This window comes from Peromyscus californicus, unplaced genomic scaffold (genome assembly GCF_007827085.1).
Source record: "Peromyscus californicus insignis strain IS unplaced genomic scaffold, ASM782708v3 Scaffold_7__1_contigs__length_154581171, whole genome shotgun sequence".
Lineage (NCBI taxonomy): Eukaryota > Metazoa > Chordata > Mammalia > Rodentia > Cricetidae > Peromyscus > Peromyscus californicus.
The window spans coordinates 70,383,402-70,400,697 of record NW_026294595.1 but is presented as its reverse complement, the minus strand read 5'-3'; the positions used below and the strand labels follow the sequence as shown (position 1 = coordinate 70,400,697).

The 17,296-nt window shown below is 41.4% G+C and overlaps 1 long non-coding RNA gene across 1 annotated transcript in view; it reads right to left on the bottom strand.

Annotated features, from left to right (window-relative positions):
- Positions 1-17,296, bottom strand: part of LOC128101961 (uncharacterized) — a 109,048-nt gene that overhangs the window by 60,656 nt on the left and 31,096 nt on the right. The window contains exon 2 of the long non-coding RNA XR_008215259.1: positions 1,653-1,806. This is a non-coding gene — a long non-coding RNA (uncharacterized LOC128101961). The remainder of the gene's footprint in view (positions 1-1,652; positions 1,807-17,296) is intronic.

The following is a 17,296-nucleotide window of genomic DNA, read 5'->3' as shown; positions in this document are numbered from 1 at the left end:
TACAAAGGTTAATAGAAATGGGTTAACTTAAATGTAAGAGCTAGTTAGTAATAAGCCTGAGACATTGGCTGAACATTCATAATTAATATAAGCTTCTGAGTGATTATTTGAAAACAGCTACGGGATAGGGCAGGACAGAGAAAAGCCTCCAGTTACAGGAGTGGCTTCTGGTGGATCAAACATGTTCTAATAGTTGGCCTCACACCTAGGAAAGTATGGACAGGACAAACTGATTACTTTTAAAAAGAAGAATACACAAGTTTTAGAAGTAAGGAGGTGAGAGGATCTGGGATCTGTGAGGAATTAGGGGGAGCTGTGGGAATAAATGTCAAAATACACTGCATGAAATTCTCAAATAATTAATTAAAATATTTTTTATAAAATGAAGAAAGACCAAAGAAAGGTCCCAAAGATTGCTTTCTTAGGACTGGAGAGATGGCTTTGTGCCTAAGAGTACTTGCTGCTCTTCCAGAGCATCCAGGTCAACACCTATCATCCAAGCCAGACAGCTCACAGCCACCTGTAACTCCAGCTCCAGAAGGATCCAGTGACTCTGACATCCATGGGCACTCACATGCACATAAACACATGCAGACACTTGCACACATACATAATTAAGGACAATAAAAATAAGCATTTATTCTAAAGACAGCTTTCCCACACTGGCACTCTATGATATTAAGGGAATAATCCAGCACAAAAAAAATTTCATATTTGCCCATTTTGGATGAAGGGTAAGAATGTAGGCTTAAAATCCTTATCAAAAATTATCAGTGACCTAATTCTCAGAATCCAGAATGGTTTTACATTTTTTTGAAATTATATCATCTAGCTTAGGTTGGTCTAGAGCTCACTATTAACAAAGAATAACTTTGAGTATCTCAACCTTCCACATTCTAAGTTCTGGCATTAAGGTTTGCAGCATCCCTCATTTACACTGGGAGGATTGAGCCCAGTGCTTCATGCACGATAGGGCAAATCCTCTTCCAACCGAGCTATCTCCCGGGCACTGTTCCACACTCTAGAACAAAAACTAAATTGTACACTATATAGCACCCCTAAAAGGATTAAGTTATCACAAATAATCGAACACATTTCTATTTATGCGCTAACATTCACATTGACTGGGACAAAGACTATGAGTAGCTTCTCAAGAGCGGTGGAAATTTCAGATGAGGTCAGATCAGACAGAAAGTTCCAAGGAACCAGGTAGGTCCCAAGAAAACAGTTTTCCTGATCTTTGGATCTCTAGACTTTGAATATGAGACTGTGGAGCTAGATTTATTGAGCAAGAGGCATTCTGCATACATTAAAATTTAATCTTTACACTAAAGCTCTCAGGAACATTTTATTAGTTCCATTTCATACATGAGCAAATGTAAGCTCAAAGAAATTAAAGAACATGAGTTAGGCTATGCATCAGCGAGGGTGTAACCAACGGTTGAAGCAAGCCTTTCTTCTTCTGCCCATCTATGACTCCAGTTACTGTTGCTTCTTCCCAAAGGAACACCACTGTGGCATGACTCCTGTCTCTATTCCATCCAGGTTCATAGATTAGAGAAAACAAATGCAATATTATTCTCACAGCCAAAATAACTGGTAGTTGGAGATTGCTGAACCTTCCAGACTGTGGTTATGGCAGGGGATTTTACCTTATTCCATTTTAGTCATGAGAAATAAGCTCCGCCTCTAACAGCATGCCACCTTGATGCCTCTGGTAAAAAGTAGCTTCCTTTCTGCTTCCAGGCTGTCCTGTTACCTTGAAGTCATCAATTGATGGAGATCATAAACTTCCACTGGCTGCAACTGGCAAGAAAAGAATTAACAATATTTCATGGTCTAGGCCCCCTTCTGATTTTTCCCACTGTTTTGATCGATGGAAGGTTTTTAAGAATCTGAGAGATGGAACAGGCTTTGTCTACCATCTAACCATTTCTAAGTTCATAAAGGTTTAAAGACCTGATTCATATTTATGTATCACTTTGTAGGCCTTCCATTGCATTCATTTATAACTAAAAGAAAAATAAACCAAGAAAACTTGTGTCTTAAAAACAGCAAAAACTTGTGCCTTAAAAACAGCAAACAACCCCCACCGGCAGGGGCAGAGTCTGGGAAACAAGAGGAAAACGAGAGGTGACCTGGAATCTACCCCACCAAGCAACATGCAAACTTGTCAGTCTGAAACAATATGATATCACAGTCATCAGAATTTACAGATCAACATGACTTTACAGATCACTGGGCATTCTTTACAAGAAGCCAACTTGCTGGGTATGGTGGTACATGTCTGTCATTCCATGTCTCAGGAGACTGAGGCATGAGAATTGCCACAAGTTCATGGCCAGCTGGAGCTACATAGCAAGACCTTATCTCAAAACCTTATTTAAAAGGAGCCAATATGTCATGTATAGACATCAATTCTATTTGCAGCACCAGCTTATCCAGGGATGCTTTTATCCTGAGAATGATTCTATCCCCCAAATTGGCTGCCTGTTTGGCCAAGATAAGTTCCATACTGTTAACCTATGTTAAATACAGATGGAACTATGCAAAACAAACAAAAGCCCTGCACTGAGATGTGCCAGTGTATTAAACAGTAATGAATCTGACCCCATAGATGAGTCAGCCAAAAAAAGACCAGATTAGGACAATGATTTCATATCAAACAGTGGTAGAGAGCCTTGACTCTGCCACTTATCAAATCAGCATGACCTTGGGCACTTTATCTATTATTACAAAATTGTGTATATTGAGTATTTATTACTCTCATGGCGGGGAAAAAAATGTTGGAAGATTTTTGTAAATGCCTTTATATCTAAGGCTGAGATATGCATTATACACATGTAAGGATATCCAGAGGTCATTGAAAACCAATGCATGGGTGGGGGGGGGATTATCCCAGAGAAAGGACATGAGCTATCCCCCTTACAAATTTGTCATTACTGTGATTACAGTTTCTTCATATCTCCTCATCAGAATACCTGCCAGCAAGGTGAATATGAGACTTGTAATTTTTTTTTATCTAGCCTTGTGCTTAAAGCCAAATACATATTGAAAAATAATAGCTGTAGCTTTTATTTATGTTTTCTTTAAATTCAAATCCAAATCAGTTTATAATGGTAAATAGAAACAATATTTTATTTTTTGCCATCTATGGATTTACTTTCCTGAACACATCAAGCTCCAATTCTCTCCTCCTGTAGAACACGCCATCTGTTAACTTTGGATTCAACTAAATTGAAACAGCCTGTATGCAGGTGAAATCCAGGATGTCTACTCAGGAGGAACCCAGACACCAAAGAAAGCCCAATCTGGTGCTTGAGAATAACTTGGCAGGTTAAAGATCATATAGGGGAGGAAAGGGCTGCAGACAAAATGTCTTTAGTGCCTGGCTGTATGATAAAGTCATTAAAGGAATAAGGACAAGAATGAAGTGATGATAATGCTGATGATGATGGTGATGATGAGGATGGTAGTGATAATGTTGTTGATGGCAGTGATGATCCTGGTAGAGGTGGCTATAATGCTGATGATGACAATAATGATGGTAGGGGTGGTAATGATAATAATACTGATATAAACAATCCTGTTGACAGAGATTTAGATAAATAACTTCCTGGAGGAAGAGGATCCTGGTAAGACCCTCTGCAGTCCAACATTAAAACAAAAGTGTGAATCAACCTGCTTTTACTCAGTAATAGTCACTCTGAAGTGTTTGGTTCAAGAACAACCTTGGATTATTTCAGGTGAAATTACAGTACTCAGCTCCAGGGGAACAAAATTTGAGGATAAAATAAGGTTTTGTTAACTACATACAATAAACATACATATATGCATGATGCCACGAAAGCTGATGGGCATGCCTGTTCATGTATGTAGGAAGACAGAGAAAAGAGGTTTACTTTGAAGGTGCATCATTGAAAAGGAAGGGCCATGGCAAGCCCTAAGTTTCTACTGCATGAGTGAGAAAGGGATCCCTTTAGAGGAACTGCAGCAACAATCGAACACTGCTAGACTATTATTAGTTACCTGGGAGTAAATTAGGAAAGGACACCTCTCTATACAGATGAAGACAGCTCTGTGACACAGTCCAGGGCTCTGTGTGTGGGCACAGAGTTAGCTCTCTCTTGACTTTTGATTAGGTGCTCTCATTGAAGGCACAACTCAACAGTGCATGCAGTGACCCCAGCTGTAATATCCAGTTGCCTTGGAGATTAGTCAACTTAGAAGATGGCATGATGCTCTGTAACACAATGTTCAGAGAGCACATGCTGATGAACCCATCCTGAGATACAAGCCCAATGGAGGACAGAAACATTGGTCATCTCTTGGCCTTTCCTTGGTGTCAGAGGCAGTGACTACCCCAAGTTCATGAAGAAAATGAGACCTAGAAGAAGAAAGGATAGTATCTCAGAAATATTGGAAGTCAGCCCAATGTAGCAGATGCCTTTAGTTATAACCCTAATGTGTGTCATCAGAATTAATTTGTAAGGACCTGGGATTGTTATTACAGCTACAGGGAACCAAAGAAAGCCAAAACCCAGCATAGTTTCTAAGGTCTAAGAAGGCATTACATGTGAAACAAGTTAAGAGGATTAAAAAGGATCTCTCCCTCTTTCTGTCTGTGTGTGTGTGTGTGTGTGTGTGTGTGTGTGTGTGTGTGTGTGTGTGTGTGTCTCTATCTCTGTCTCCACCCTCTCCCTCCTTCTTTCTCCCTCTTTCTCTCCCCCCCCCCCGACCCTCTCTCTCTGTGTGGATGTGTGTGGATGATGATGATGATGATGATCAAATTTCTCCTGACATACTACAATATTGGTGGTAGTCTTTGGTTTTTTACAACAAAAGTTTCCCCTGGCTGTCATCTCTAAGGAGCAGAGGCTTCACTGTTCTAAGCTAAGACTCAGAAACCCTCTCCTGGATTGGCCTTTCCAAAAATGTGGATAGCAACTTCTATGACATGATTCACAGGATTCCAGTAGGTCTTGTCACCAAAAGCATTTCCCCAATCTTAATTGCCATCTAAAATGTCATTATTAACATTTTATTCCTTCTAGGTGAAAAGTTTTTTCTGCCCTGTGTTCTAGCAAAGATCATACAGCATATTCCCTCTAGACCCCTGCATGATGTCTTCTTCAAGTCTCCTAAAATCTGCTCATATGTCAGTGATTAATTCTGCCCAAAATCAAACAATTAAGTGGGTATGTAAATGCAGTGCTTCTGGGTGCCTTTTGTATAGGTGCCGGAACAGGTTAATTTCTAAACATTTCCCAGACATGTTCTAAAACTAATGCCCTTGGGAGATGCTGTATTGGAACCAATAGTTTGTAAAACAAGATCTATGTTTTCAGCAACAACTGAACTAATAGAAGCGATTGGCCTGCCCTGCAGGTAAGGTACACAGAGAAGCACAAACATGGTAGAGGAAGATGGGCCCCTGCAGATAGCTGCTTTCACAGTAACTGACTTCAATTTGAAAAGTGCATAGCAAGGAGACTCCTTCTTGTGTCCCTGACTCTGCCAATGTCTTTCCCCTAGATGTCTACAATCTCTGCCATCCCTATCCCATTGGAGTTTTTAAAAGCTGACTTCTACTTTGTAGCTCTAGCTTAAAGCTATGGAGAAGGGAACATAGTGGGATGAAGTCTTCCAGGAGGAAGCAAACACATTCCTATAGAATGGTGGTGGCACTGCAGTAAAAACGTATTAGCATTAAGAACTCTATTTTAATAAAAAGGATTGAGTCTGGAGCTGCCCTTTGTTCCCAGTCTGGATTATGACATAGTGGCTCTATGCTCTTCTAAAAAAGTTACTTAACTGCTCAGAGCCTTACTCTCCTCATATATAAAATAATGGTCAATCACCAAATACACTTTGAAGGTGATGGTGAGCATTATTCACACACTGGAAGTGCCTAAGCGGTGCCTGTCTCATCAGAGGATCTTCCCAATGGGAGATTGGCTCTTAGACCACACACTATGCTTTCCAGGCATTACCATTTTAACGTTTACTACATTTGGGGTCCTGTAGGAAGCTCCTCCAAGAAAGAAGAGAATATTTATGATCTGAATATATTAGAGTTTTACAAAGCACAATGAAGCATGCAAGGGGTTCTATCAAAGACTATAAATAAGCCACCACACATGTATTATGCAGTCAATTCTCAATTATTTATGTAAGGCAGGAAAGCAGATCGGTATAGCCCAAGTGAGAGAATGATTCAAAAAGAATCTCTTAGATTTGCCTTGACATTTGCATTGAACTCAGATGTATGTAACATCTGGGGAGTTTTTAAATGTATTCTCCATGAGGAATCCTGACGTAGGACAACAGATTTCCTATATAATCACTAAACAGCCCCTCAATGGATCCGGTCTAGGGAGCAGTGCAAGCCAAGCTTCACACACTCCAAGGGACAGCTTTGGTGCTGTCGAGTTTATTTTATTTATTTATCTATACTTTCGGCACTGCCAAGCACAGTGCGTACGAATAGAGCCTATAAGCAGGCGTCACCACAGGTAAATCAAAAGGTGGGGAATTAGATAATGGAGTTTGAGTGTGTTGACCTCCTGGCAGCAGCTGATAATATGACTTTGAGGGTGACAGAAAGCCTAGATAGAGGTAGAAGGGACCTGCATAGGCCTAGGAACACAGCTCTGTAAAGCACCGGAGATGAGGATTGAGCTGATAATCAGAGATCAAGAAAGCATTTCATTCATTCCTGTGGAGACTAACACTAGAGCTGTGTGTTGGAGCTCCTAAAAAAAAAATCAGCCTGGCATTTTCTTTGGGTCTACAGACATAACGCTAAGCCTTTACTGGCTTTAAAAGGAACCTCCAAAAGGAAAAACAAGAAATATTTGAAGTAATAATAGTTGTGAATCTCCCTCTAAATCCCACTAGACACCAAGCCACTAGTCCAGGAAACTTGGAGGAAAAAAAAAAAGGTAAAAGAGGACTTATGCCATAAGGAGGAAGAAGGAAGTAATGTTATTTTCAGGAGAATAGATGCAACTTGAGTCAGCATGTTAAGGGAATTAAGCCTCCAGATAATGTCACTGCTTCTCTCTTTTGTGGTTCTGATGCATGCATGCATGCATATATGTATCATGTATGCATATGTGACATAATAGAAGTAAAACTCTCTAGAGGAACAAATAGGGGCTAATGGTGGGGGGGGGGAAGATGCTCAACATAAAATATGTTAACTGTATGAAATTGCCCTTATGTAAAACAGTACCACACACAAACAATATATACAATGAAACTTTCAAAATAAATTTTAAGAGAACTACTAAAAATGCTCTTCATTGCTCCATCCTGCTATTTGCACCCCTTGATATGGAATTTTACAATTCCTCTCACAAGAGATGGGGAATATTTCTCTACCCCACCAATCAAAGCTGACTAATAGTCTAGCTTTGAAAAATAGAATGTGGCAGCAGGAGATGAGCCAGAAGAAGCCTAGCAGTTTTCACATCTGCTCAGAATCTTGTCCAGTGGCCATGTGAAAAAGCCTGGCTGATCCGAGTTGCATGATAATCCGTATGGCACATGAGAAAGCTGTCTCCTCTGAAACAATCCTGATAAGCAGTGGCAACGCTGCCTGGCTACTGACTTAAGATAAATGAATTTAATGGAGACCAAAAACGTCAACTAGCTATAACAAGCACAAATTTCCAACCAACAGAATTAAAAGGCAAATAAATGATAGTTAAGCTACCATGTTTTGGAATGATACGTTACTCGGCAAAACTGATTAAATATACACCATCCCAAGAAAAGATATTGGAAAACGAACTTCCACACACAGGAGAAAGGATCCTGAGTATGGGAGAATTTGTGAAGGCAGGTTAAGCAATGCCAAGTCCTCACCTCAGGAATCTCCCCATAGTGTTTCTCCTCACCATGCAGCAACCACTAGATTTCTGAAGTCCCCATACATTTGCCAAATGTCTCAGCGAAACGCTGTTGTGACTTACAAAGAGATGGGGTCTAATTCTACCTTCTCCGGTAAAGCGATTTCAGCTGATTCAATTATGCTTCATGGTTTGGACAGGTCTGACTGGGGGCCTGAGTTGCGCACACACACTGAGACCTGTTCCCCACTCCTTAGGTTCAACAGTTTCTGGGAAAGGTTTAAGTCCAGAATTTGGGAACTGATCTCTGAGGACTAAACTGCTTCATCTTTCCTTCAGTCCTCATCTGTGGATTTCCGCACAGGAGAAAGAAATGGAGTTGACAGCAGAAGCATTTCACAAAGCCGTATGTAAAAGCAATTGAATTCTACATTTTAGTGACAGTTTTAAAAGGAGCTATCATAAGATTGACCACCTTTTAGAGGTGCCAGCTGCACAAATTACATCACAGTGTCCCTGTTCTTTAAATGTCGCTCTGGACTCACAGAGGGTGCTGGGCTTGAGTCAGACAAAGACTAGACTGACTGATTTCAGCAAAGTGGAGGACATGAGCAGGGTGGAAAAGTAAAAGTTCATTTTTGCTGAGGGAGAAAAGTTTGAGGGACAGTTCTGAAGATGGCAAGGGTTCTAAAGGGCCAATGTGGGGTCGAGTATCCAGGTGCCTGTAGATGGGTGGGATTCTTGTGGTAGAAGTTAGGCGTTGGCCATTTTTCTTTCTTAAAATTGAAAAGAAAAGAAAGGGGGATATGACTGAAGAGACATAAAACTCTTTAGTCCTGGGGTGGGGGGTGGCACTGTAACCTTTCCCCTCACAACAGGACTCAAGGCTTTGTTCCCCCTCCTGGTACACCTCACAGAGTGACGGAAGCAGTCATTTCCAGTGGCGGCTGCAACCAAGCCCCATCTGGTCCTTCCCAGAGAAGAAGCACTCAAGCTGGTAGCTCTCAAATAAAAGCAGTTTGATGGGAAGGGGAATCACTGAAGAAACTGTGTAGTCAATATCAAGCTCTCTAAGGCACGGGGACAATGGGCATTTGACCTTGCAGCAGCTTGCTCGCTGCTCATCTCCCATCTGAGCATCAGGTCTCGCCTGCTCTGTGTGAGTTAATGTATCGTAAGGGCTCTCTGCTCAGGCAGACAGAATAAAAACAACCATCTCCTCTTGACAGCCATTCTTCTCTGCCCCACAAGCCTCTGCCACTGTTCTTTCTGCAGCTGCTTCCTCTGACGCACGTGGGCTTGATTTTTAGGGGGAACGGAGAATTGCCATGTTATGAAATAGCCGTCATACATTCACAATCCCAGAATGAAAAAAACATATCATGATGTTAGTCAATGCTGTTGGTTAGCTTGCCTCTGTGGTGGAGGAATGGACAGTGGTTCCTCCGATAGGCACTCCACTGCATCAGAAGCACAGTACCAATCCAACCAAGCACTGAGGACAAACAGCATGTCCATGGGAAGCAGGCCAAGAGTGATATCATCTGAAAGATCATTGTTGCAAACATCATGCCTGCTCCTCCATTCAGAAGTCACACCCTTCTCTAAGGCTGGGGATGTAGCTCAGAAGTAAAAGCTCTTGCCTAGCATGTGTGAGGCTCTGAGTTCAATCCCCAACACTGAAAAGAGAGGGATAAAGGGAGAGAAGGAAGATGGGAGGTGGGGAGGAAGTAAAAAAAGAAAGGGGTGGAGGGAACCCTTCTCCCCTACCCTCACCCCAGTGAAAACGCTATGACTTTAGTCACTGAAGTCTTGGATTTCTTTTGCTGAATTTTTCCCCTAGAAGACTTGAGAATGTATCACCACATAAAACAAACCTTCAAAACAGCTAAAGATCTCACTTGCAAGTTTTTCTGAATCCAACAGGAAAGGCCCATTGAAATGGGTGTCCTTACGGACATATTCTCAGCAGTGAAATTAAAGATGGTAATTTAAGCCTGTGCCTCCCTTCTGAGGTAAGCCTTGTGAGCACAGTAACTGAACTGTTTGTGGTGGGTGTGAGCTTTGTGCTGGAGGTGAAGTTCTGCCAGTGTAACAGGCATTTTTTTTTAATCCAAAATCCTGTCCCTTGACTGTGTATCTTAAACTCTCCTTGCTGGGATCCTTTACTGCAAAAGTCAGTAGCAGTTTTCTTGGGCACCTCTTCTGGTGTGTTGCCTACTAGCTGACCTCTGCCACTCTATGCAACAGCTACTGCTATCCAGTAACCATACTTGCTGTATACCCGGCACTTCCGGAGGCTTTATGTGCAGTTTCTCGTTCAATCCAAAAATCCATCTAGCCCCTACCTGAAACCTTCTGTTCCCTCCCTCATTCCCCCTTCAAGATCTAGACCATTTCAGTTGGGTAATCTGGTCTTCGTGTGGGACTCCTAACAGTGAGAGCAAGGGATGTCTCTGGCTCTGTTGCCTGCTTTTGGAACCCATTCTGCCTACCAGATTGCCTCTTCCAGCTGCAATAGAAGAAGAGGTGCCTAGTCTCACTGCAACTTGATATGCCATGGTTGGCTGATATCCATGGGATGCCCACCTGTATCTGAAAACTGGAGGAGGAGTGGATGGGGGGAGGTTGAGAGGAAAACTGAGGAGAGGGGAGGGAGGGGAAACTTTGGTTGGGATGTAAAAATAATTTTTTTAATTTCACCTAAAAGAACAAAATCAAAACATCTAGCATTTAGAATGGCACAGATCTATTTGCTGTGTCGTAATCCACTTTCTCTAGACCCTAAGGAGCTCAAAAAGAGTTGTAGCTTGCCTAAGAAATCAGGACTCAAAACCTGGTCTAGGTGGTTCTAGAGTCTGGGTTCTCCATGACTATGCTATACCATCTCTTTGCCCTTGCCCTCATGACTGAATCTACCAGGGGCGCTAAGGTATAAAGCCTGCCTCTATCTAAACCAACTGTTGTCATGCCAACCACAATAGCAACATTTGCTGAAATGTACACTCTTTTATTTTCAAAGCTCTATAAGCTATTCTAAGCAGAAAATATGACGATGACAGAATTCAAATGTACCCCATCTTCACAGTTCTCACAACGTTCCCATGAAACCAGAAGCAGTAGGTGCTCCGGGTGCAGGCTGAATCACTCAGGGTCAGCTGCAGTCATACTTCCCTGGATTAGAAGCTCCATTCTTTATTACCAAGGTGACTTAGGCAGGCTCCTTACATCACTAACCTCATTTCAACCATATGTCAAAAAGTAAAAGAAAAATGTGCAATGTCCCACCTTCTCTTGTACAGTGTGGATGATGTGAGGAAACAGCACAAAAGAAGTGTGTGTTCACCAGCCCCATCACCATATTAAAGCCTGGTTGATTAGATAGAACTTAGGTAGTTGACATGACGAGTCAAGGTTACTGTTTGTACTCAGAGAAAACCAGATATGCAGAGAAAACATCAGTTTCCTTGTATTGGATAGTTACATTCAGGTGGCCTCCTGCCATCAGTGATTATGGAAATATGGAATGGAAGAGTGTTTTTCCCCTCAAATCTCTGAGAGGAGAGGTTCTAGCTATCCTGGCTCCTGAGTGCACACCTTCCTTCATCTTGAAAGATCTTTACTTTGCAGATGCAGCTCCACACAGCCCTGCCCTCTTCTCTCCTGTAGCACTGGAGTGGGTGAACCAAAGTGATAGACATACAAGAAGAAAAAGAAGGCTTCATGATTAAACTCCTACGGTCAAAGTGTCTTTCACAAACAACTTTCTTAAGAAATTCTGTTCTACAATAGTAACGAGCTCCATTTTAGGCTTATTGGATTGTACCATTTTAAAGCTGGGTGAATGGGGCACTATAACAGAGGAGCAGTAAGTGTGCCTTAACATGGGTGAAAAGAGTACAAATTAGTTATAATCACCTTCGAGAGTGACCCTCCACCATACAACACTGGCCCACCTCTCCAACCCTACCTAAGAATTGCTCTTCATTAATGTTTAAAATGTACCTGTAGCTATCCATTAATACTATACCTAATTTTTAAATTTGAATCCATTATAACTTTCATATTTGATTTTTAACATATAAAACCATTAGCCTTTTTAGAAGTTACTTCTAATACAAATGAAGATTCAGAGTCGATAAAATAATGTCTTAATGCAATGCCTGTATTTTTCATAAAATAACTTTCTTACATCTATAAGAAACCACACAGGGCTTGTAAGGAAGGCTCAGAAGTTAAGAGCACTTACTGCTTTCCCAGAGGACCCAAGTTCAGTTGCCAGTACCCATGTCTGGAGGCTCACAACCACCTGTAATCCCAGCTCTATGGCCCTCTTCTGCACCACACACACACACACACACACACACACACACACACACACACACACACACACACACACATAAATGAATCCTTTTTTTTTTAATAGAAAGTTGTGGGTGCCCATAAAGATTCCAAATTGTGGTTTGTTTCCATTTTGACCCAAGGTCAGAGAGTCAGAGTTTGCTTTGCCCAGCAAGGCTGCATAATAGGATGTTTTGGCCAAAGGCATGGTTACCAGGTGTCTTGTGCTTCAAGGCCTAATTACAAGATGCTTTGCCGTAAGTCACATGGTTAGCAGGTGTTTAGAGAATTAAGAAAAAGTCTATACTTGTTTGTACTTTATACTTTGATCCTAAAGGGAGGAGGTCTTTTGCCTCTCCCCTTGCTAGTGTATAAAAAGCCCATTAGGAATAAATTTGAGGCGACTGGATATTGACCCAGCGCCCTCCCAAAGCTGTCCTGTGTCTCTGCCTTTTTCTTCATCTATGTCTTTATTTTTTCCTATCTGGCATTTCTCAGTTCCTCACTCTCCACTTCAAGGACCCTTTGACAGGTCAGGGCTAGACCCTGTCAGGGCTGGACCCCAACAGAAAGTCAGCCAGGTGTGGTGGCATACTCACAACTTTGTAAACACCCTTGACAAAGCTTGCTTCCATTTTACATTTAAAAAATAGAAACTCAGTCGGGCGGTGGTGGTGCACGCCTTTAATCCTAGCACTTGGAAGGCAGAGCCAGGTGGATCTCTGTGAGTTCAAGGCCAGCCTGGACTACCAAGTGAGTTCCAGGAAAGGTGCAAAGCTACACAGAGAAACCCTGTTTCGGAAAAAAAAAAAAAAGAAAGAAACTCATTCATTTGAGCAAGTTCACAAACAACCCTCCACCTAACTCTGCTTACCTGTTTTGTTTTTGTTTGTTGCAGTAGGGTTGAACCTAGGGCTCTGGGCATGCTAAACAAGTGTTCTACTTTCTGTATCCCCACCCCTCCCCTTTGCTCGGTAGTGAACATTAATGCTAAGTAATCCTCTCAGTGTAGCCATGGCTTGCTGTATTTAAAACACAGCTTGTGGAGCTGGCATCACATCACCCTCTCCCAGACTCAAAGTGCCAGGGAGTAGAATTAAGATTTAGCATAAAATGACTGAAAGGATAGCATAATGTCTCAGACACTGGCAGCTAGAGTCGGATTGCCTGTATTTGAATTCTGACTATACCACTTACTAGCTTATGAAACCTTGGGTGAATTAATCTTCATGTGCCTCAGTTTCTCCAAATGATAGTAATGGCACTTGCCCCCAGGATCATTGTGAGTATTAAATAAGATAGCTATGGAAAGAAGCTAGAGTGCTGGCTAATACCTAGCAACTGTACCTACTCTTGCTGTGCTTTTCTCTACCTGTTTTTCCAGGGAAGGACAGTATGAAGCAGGCTGGCCCTCCAATCAAAGCCTCTATACGTTCTCACTTAGAAAAGACTTGAGAAATATATAATTACATGTGAATAGGCTTATACATCATTGAGTGCTTTGTTGTATATGTACATACCATATATATTCATAGATTTGACAACTAAAGTCTAGTGAATGTAAAATTCTAGAATGTGACTCCATTTTACCTAATTCTAAGAATGTTTCCAGTCAGAATGGAAAGATCAACTAGGCTCAAGAATTCAAGAAACAATATTCTTGTTCTAGCTCTATTAACTCCTCTATGAAGTAAGACATTTGAACTCCAAGAATCTCCACAGACACATTTAGAACACAGGTATAATAGTACAGTATACTACATACATTTGTGGTACAGATAAGAAAAAGAACTGTGAATAGAACTTTAATACATTGTAAAAATGCTGTGCAAATTTCAGCCAATCATTGTTATGACTCTGAGTACTTCTTTACTTGAGATACCCCATTAAAGTGGATACACAGGGTATATATATTCTATTTTGAAATGTCATCACTAGGTGGAGAAAGGGTCAAGAGATAGGGAGTGTGGGAATAGGACAGAATAGATGGAAAGCCACACAGGATAAAGCTACATGTCTTGCCAGCACTGTAGGTAACTGATTCTTCATCCCTGGGGACTTTTCTGGACATCTACTGAGTACAAATGAAAACTGGGAAAATAAAGAGGGGACCAACATGATGATGTCAGGCACGTCCATGAAGAGAAGCCTTTGATTGCTTGACTTGAGCTAGTAGATCTAAGTCTACACTGAATTGGTGCAGTGTGTCTGGATGATAAAAATAGTTAATACTCATGGGATGTCCTGTGGAGAACCTACTGAGATCCCAGAAAACCTTTATTATCCTGTCTAGATAATAACCTACAATGTACAAGATCATTACTGTTTACAAGAAATGATTCCAAATCATTCTTGGTGGTCTGGGTCTGTAGCTCAATGGTAGAGCACTTGCCTGGCATGTGCAAGACCATTGGCTCTAGCTGTAGCTTTAAAAAAATTTGCTTGAAATCAAATGGTAACCAAAACCATAACAAATCTCTTAGTCTTGCCTCTTTTCTTGCTCTTCCCATTGCCTTAGTTTGAGCTCCAAGAGGAAATTTAATGTGACACCCACAATCAGAACACCTCATAAAGACAGCTCAGGCTGATTTTCCTGTGTGTGTGTGTGTGTGTGTGTGTGTGTGTGTGTGTGTGTGTGTGTGTGTGTGTCTGTGTGTCTGTGTCTGTGTCTGTGTCTGTGTGCAGATGCCCTCACCTGTATGTGTGATGCCATCACCTGTGTATGTGTACAGATGGCCTCGAGTGTGAGTGTGTGTGTGTGTGTGTGTGTGTGTGTGTGTGTGTGTGTGTGTATTCAGAGGTCAACACCAGGTGTCTTCTTCTATCTCTCTTCATTACTTTTGAAAGGGTCTCTCACTGAATCCAGATGGAGCTCACTGTTTCAGATATCCTGGTAGTCCAGAGAGTCCCCAAGTCCCTGGCATCCACCTATTTCACCCCAGCTCCTGTTGGTGATCCAAACTCAGAATTCAAGCTTATATGGCAATCACTTTTCCCACTGAGCCCTCTCTCCAGCCCCAGGGTTCTATTTCTTGTTGTGGCACATGCAGCTGAGTGATTTTAACCCATAGGAGCTTACATTTTCTCGTCCATAAAATGAGAGTGTAGAAACCTTTGTCACAGTTGTTTGATTTGAAATTAGAAATGATGTGTGTTCTCACACAAAGCAATCCTTGGAAAATGGGAGACATTCAGTAAACATATTTTTACTGTCAAAAATGCTATTGTTATTATTAATATATAAACTTCTGGATGCTTTCTGCAGAAATTGCAAGGTGGTGTTGCAGTTCAAGATTTGAAAGCAAATAGGAAGTTGGAAAGGAAAGTTATATGCATAAAGCAGGAGATCCTTCAGCTCACTAGCATGGTTGTCAGGCCCATGGACTCAGAAAAACGTTTCTTCCACACACTGTGTGCCAGGCATTATACTAAGTGTCACAAATGACACCAATGTGGCTGAGGACCACAATTCAATAATCACCCACACAAATGAAACCAGGATTCCTGGAATATAGAAAAATGAGTAAGATTTATATCAAATGTAAAGTGTTACTTAGAGGAATTTTTATATTATATGCAGCAGGAAGTCATTTAGGAGACAGGCCTAAACCAAAGAGAACTTTCAGAGTCTTAACACATCAGAGCTCCATAGCCCTTCCCCAGTTTACAAGGCCTGATAGGAAAGATGACTATATACTTTCTGCCTTCCAGCTATTTTTAGACAAAAGAACACCTTACATCAAAGGGATACAACATCTGTCTTTCAGAATGTGTTTGTCTACTGTCACTGTAACAAACACCAGAGAAAAGCAACATGAAGAGAAGAAATGTTTATTTTGGCTCATTTTTTTAGCAACAGTAGCAAAAATAACAGACCCTACCATTAGTAGGTTTCCAAAGCCCATGATCAAATATTTGCAATTAGTCCTATACTGACAAGCAGCCTCATTGTTGTGATCCACCCTCCACTCATCAAGACCCTATTACACATTCTTACCTATTCCATTCCTGATTGGTCTTTTTCCCTTACTATTATGATAGAAAACTTTTAGGCAAAATACACCAGGATTTGGACTTGACCTCACTTAACAGCTTAGCAAAACCATTTTGCCTCTCTAAAGCTTGGCTTGACATTACGATTGGACAATTAAAAATATCTACCTGGGAAATGCAAATCAAAACCACTCTGAGAAACCATCTTACACCTGTCAGAATGGCTATGATCAAAAACAGTGATGACAGCTTATGTTGGAGAGGATGTGGAACAGGGGGAACACTCCTCCACTGTTGGTGGGAGCACAAACTTGTACAGCCACTTTGGAAATCAATATAGCAGTTTCTCAGAAAATTGGAAATCAATCTACCTCAAGACCCAGCTATACCACTCTTGGGCATATACCCAAGGAATGCTCAATCATACCACAAGGACACATGCTCAACTATGTTCATAGCAGCATTATTCATAATAGCCAGAACCTGGAAACAACCTACATGCCCCTCAACCAAAGAATGGATTAAGAAAATGTGGCATGTATACACAATGGAGTACTACTCAGCAGTAAAAAACAATGACATCATGAAATTTTCAGGCAATGGATGGAACTAGAAAATATGATCCTGAGTGAGGTAACCCAGACTCAGAAGGACAAACATAGTATGTACTCACTTATAAGTGGATACTAGATGTAAAGCAAAGGATAACCAGACTACAACCCACAGCTCCAGAGAAGTTAGCTAACAAAGAGAATCATAGAGGGATGCATGGATCACCCTGGGAAGGGGAAATAGATGGGATCTCCATGAGCAACCTGGGGGTGAGGGTGGACAATGGAGGGTAGGGGGTGGGGGATGAGAACATAAGGGAACAGGACGGTCGAGCTGGAACAGGGACAGAGTGGGAGAGCAAGGAAAGAGATACCATGATAGAGGGAGATATCATGGGGATAGGAAGACACTGAGTGCTAGGGTAGCAACATCTAATTCCTTAGTGGCTAAATTTGCACTACAACATGTAATTGAATATTTGCTCTCAATGAAGATATGGCAAGCAAAGCCGTTCTGGTTTCGTTTCTGTTGCTCTGACAAAAAGCAACAGAGAG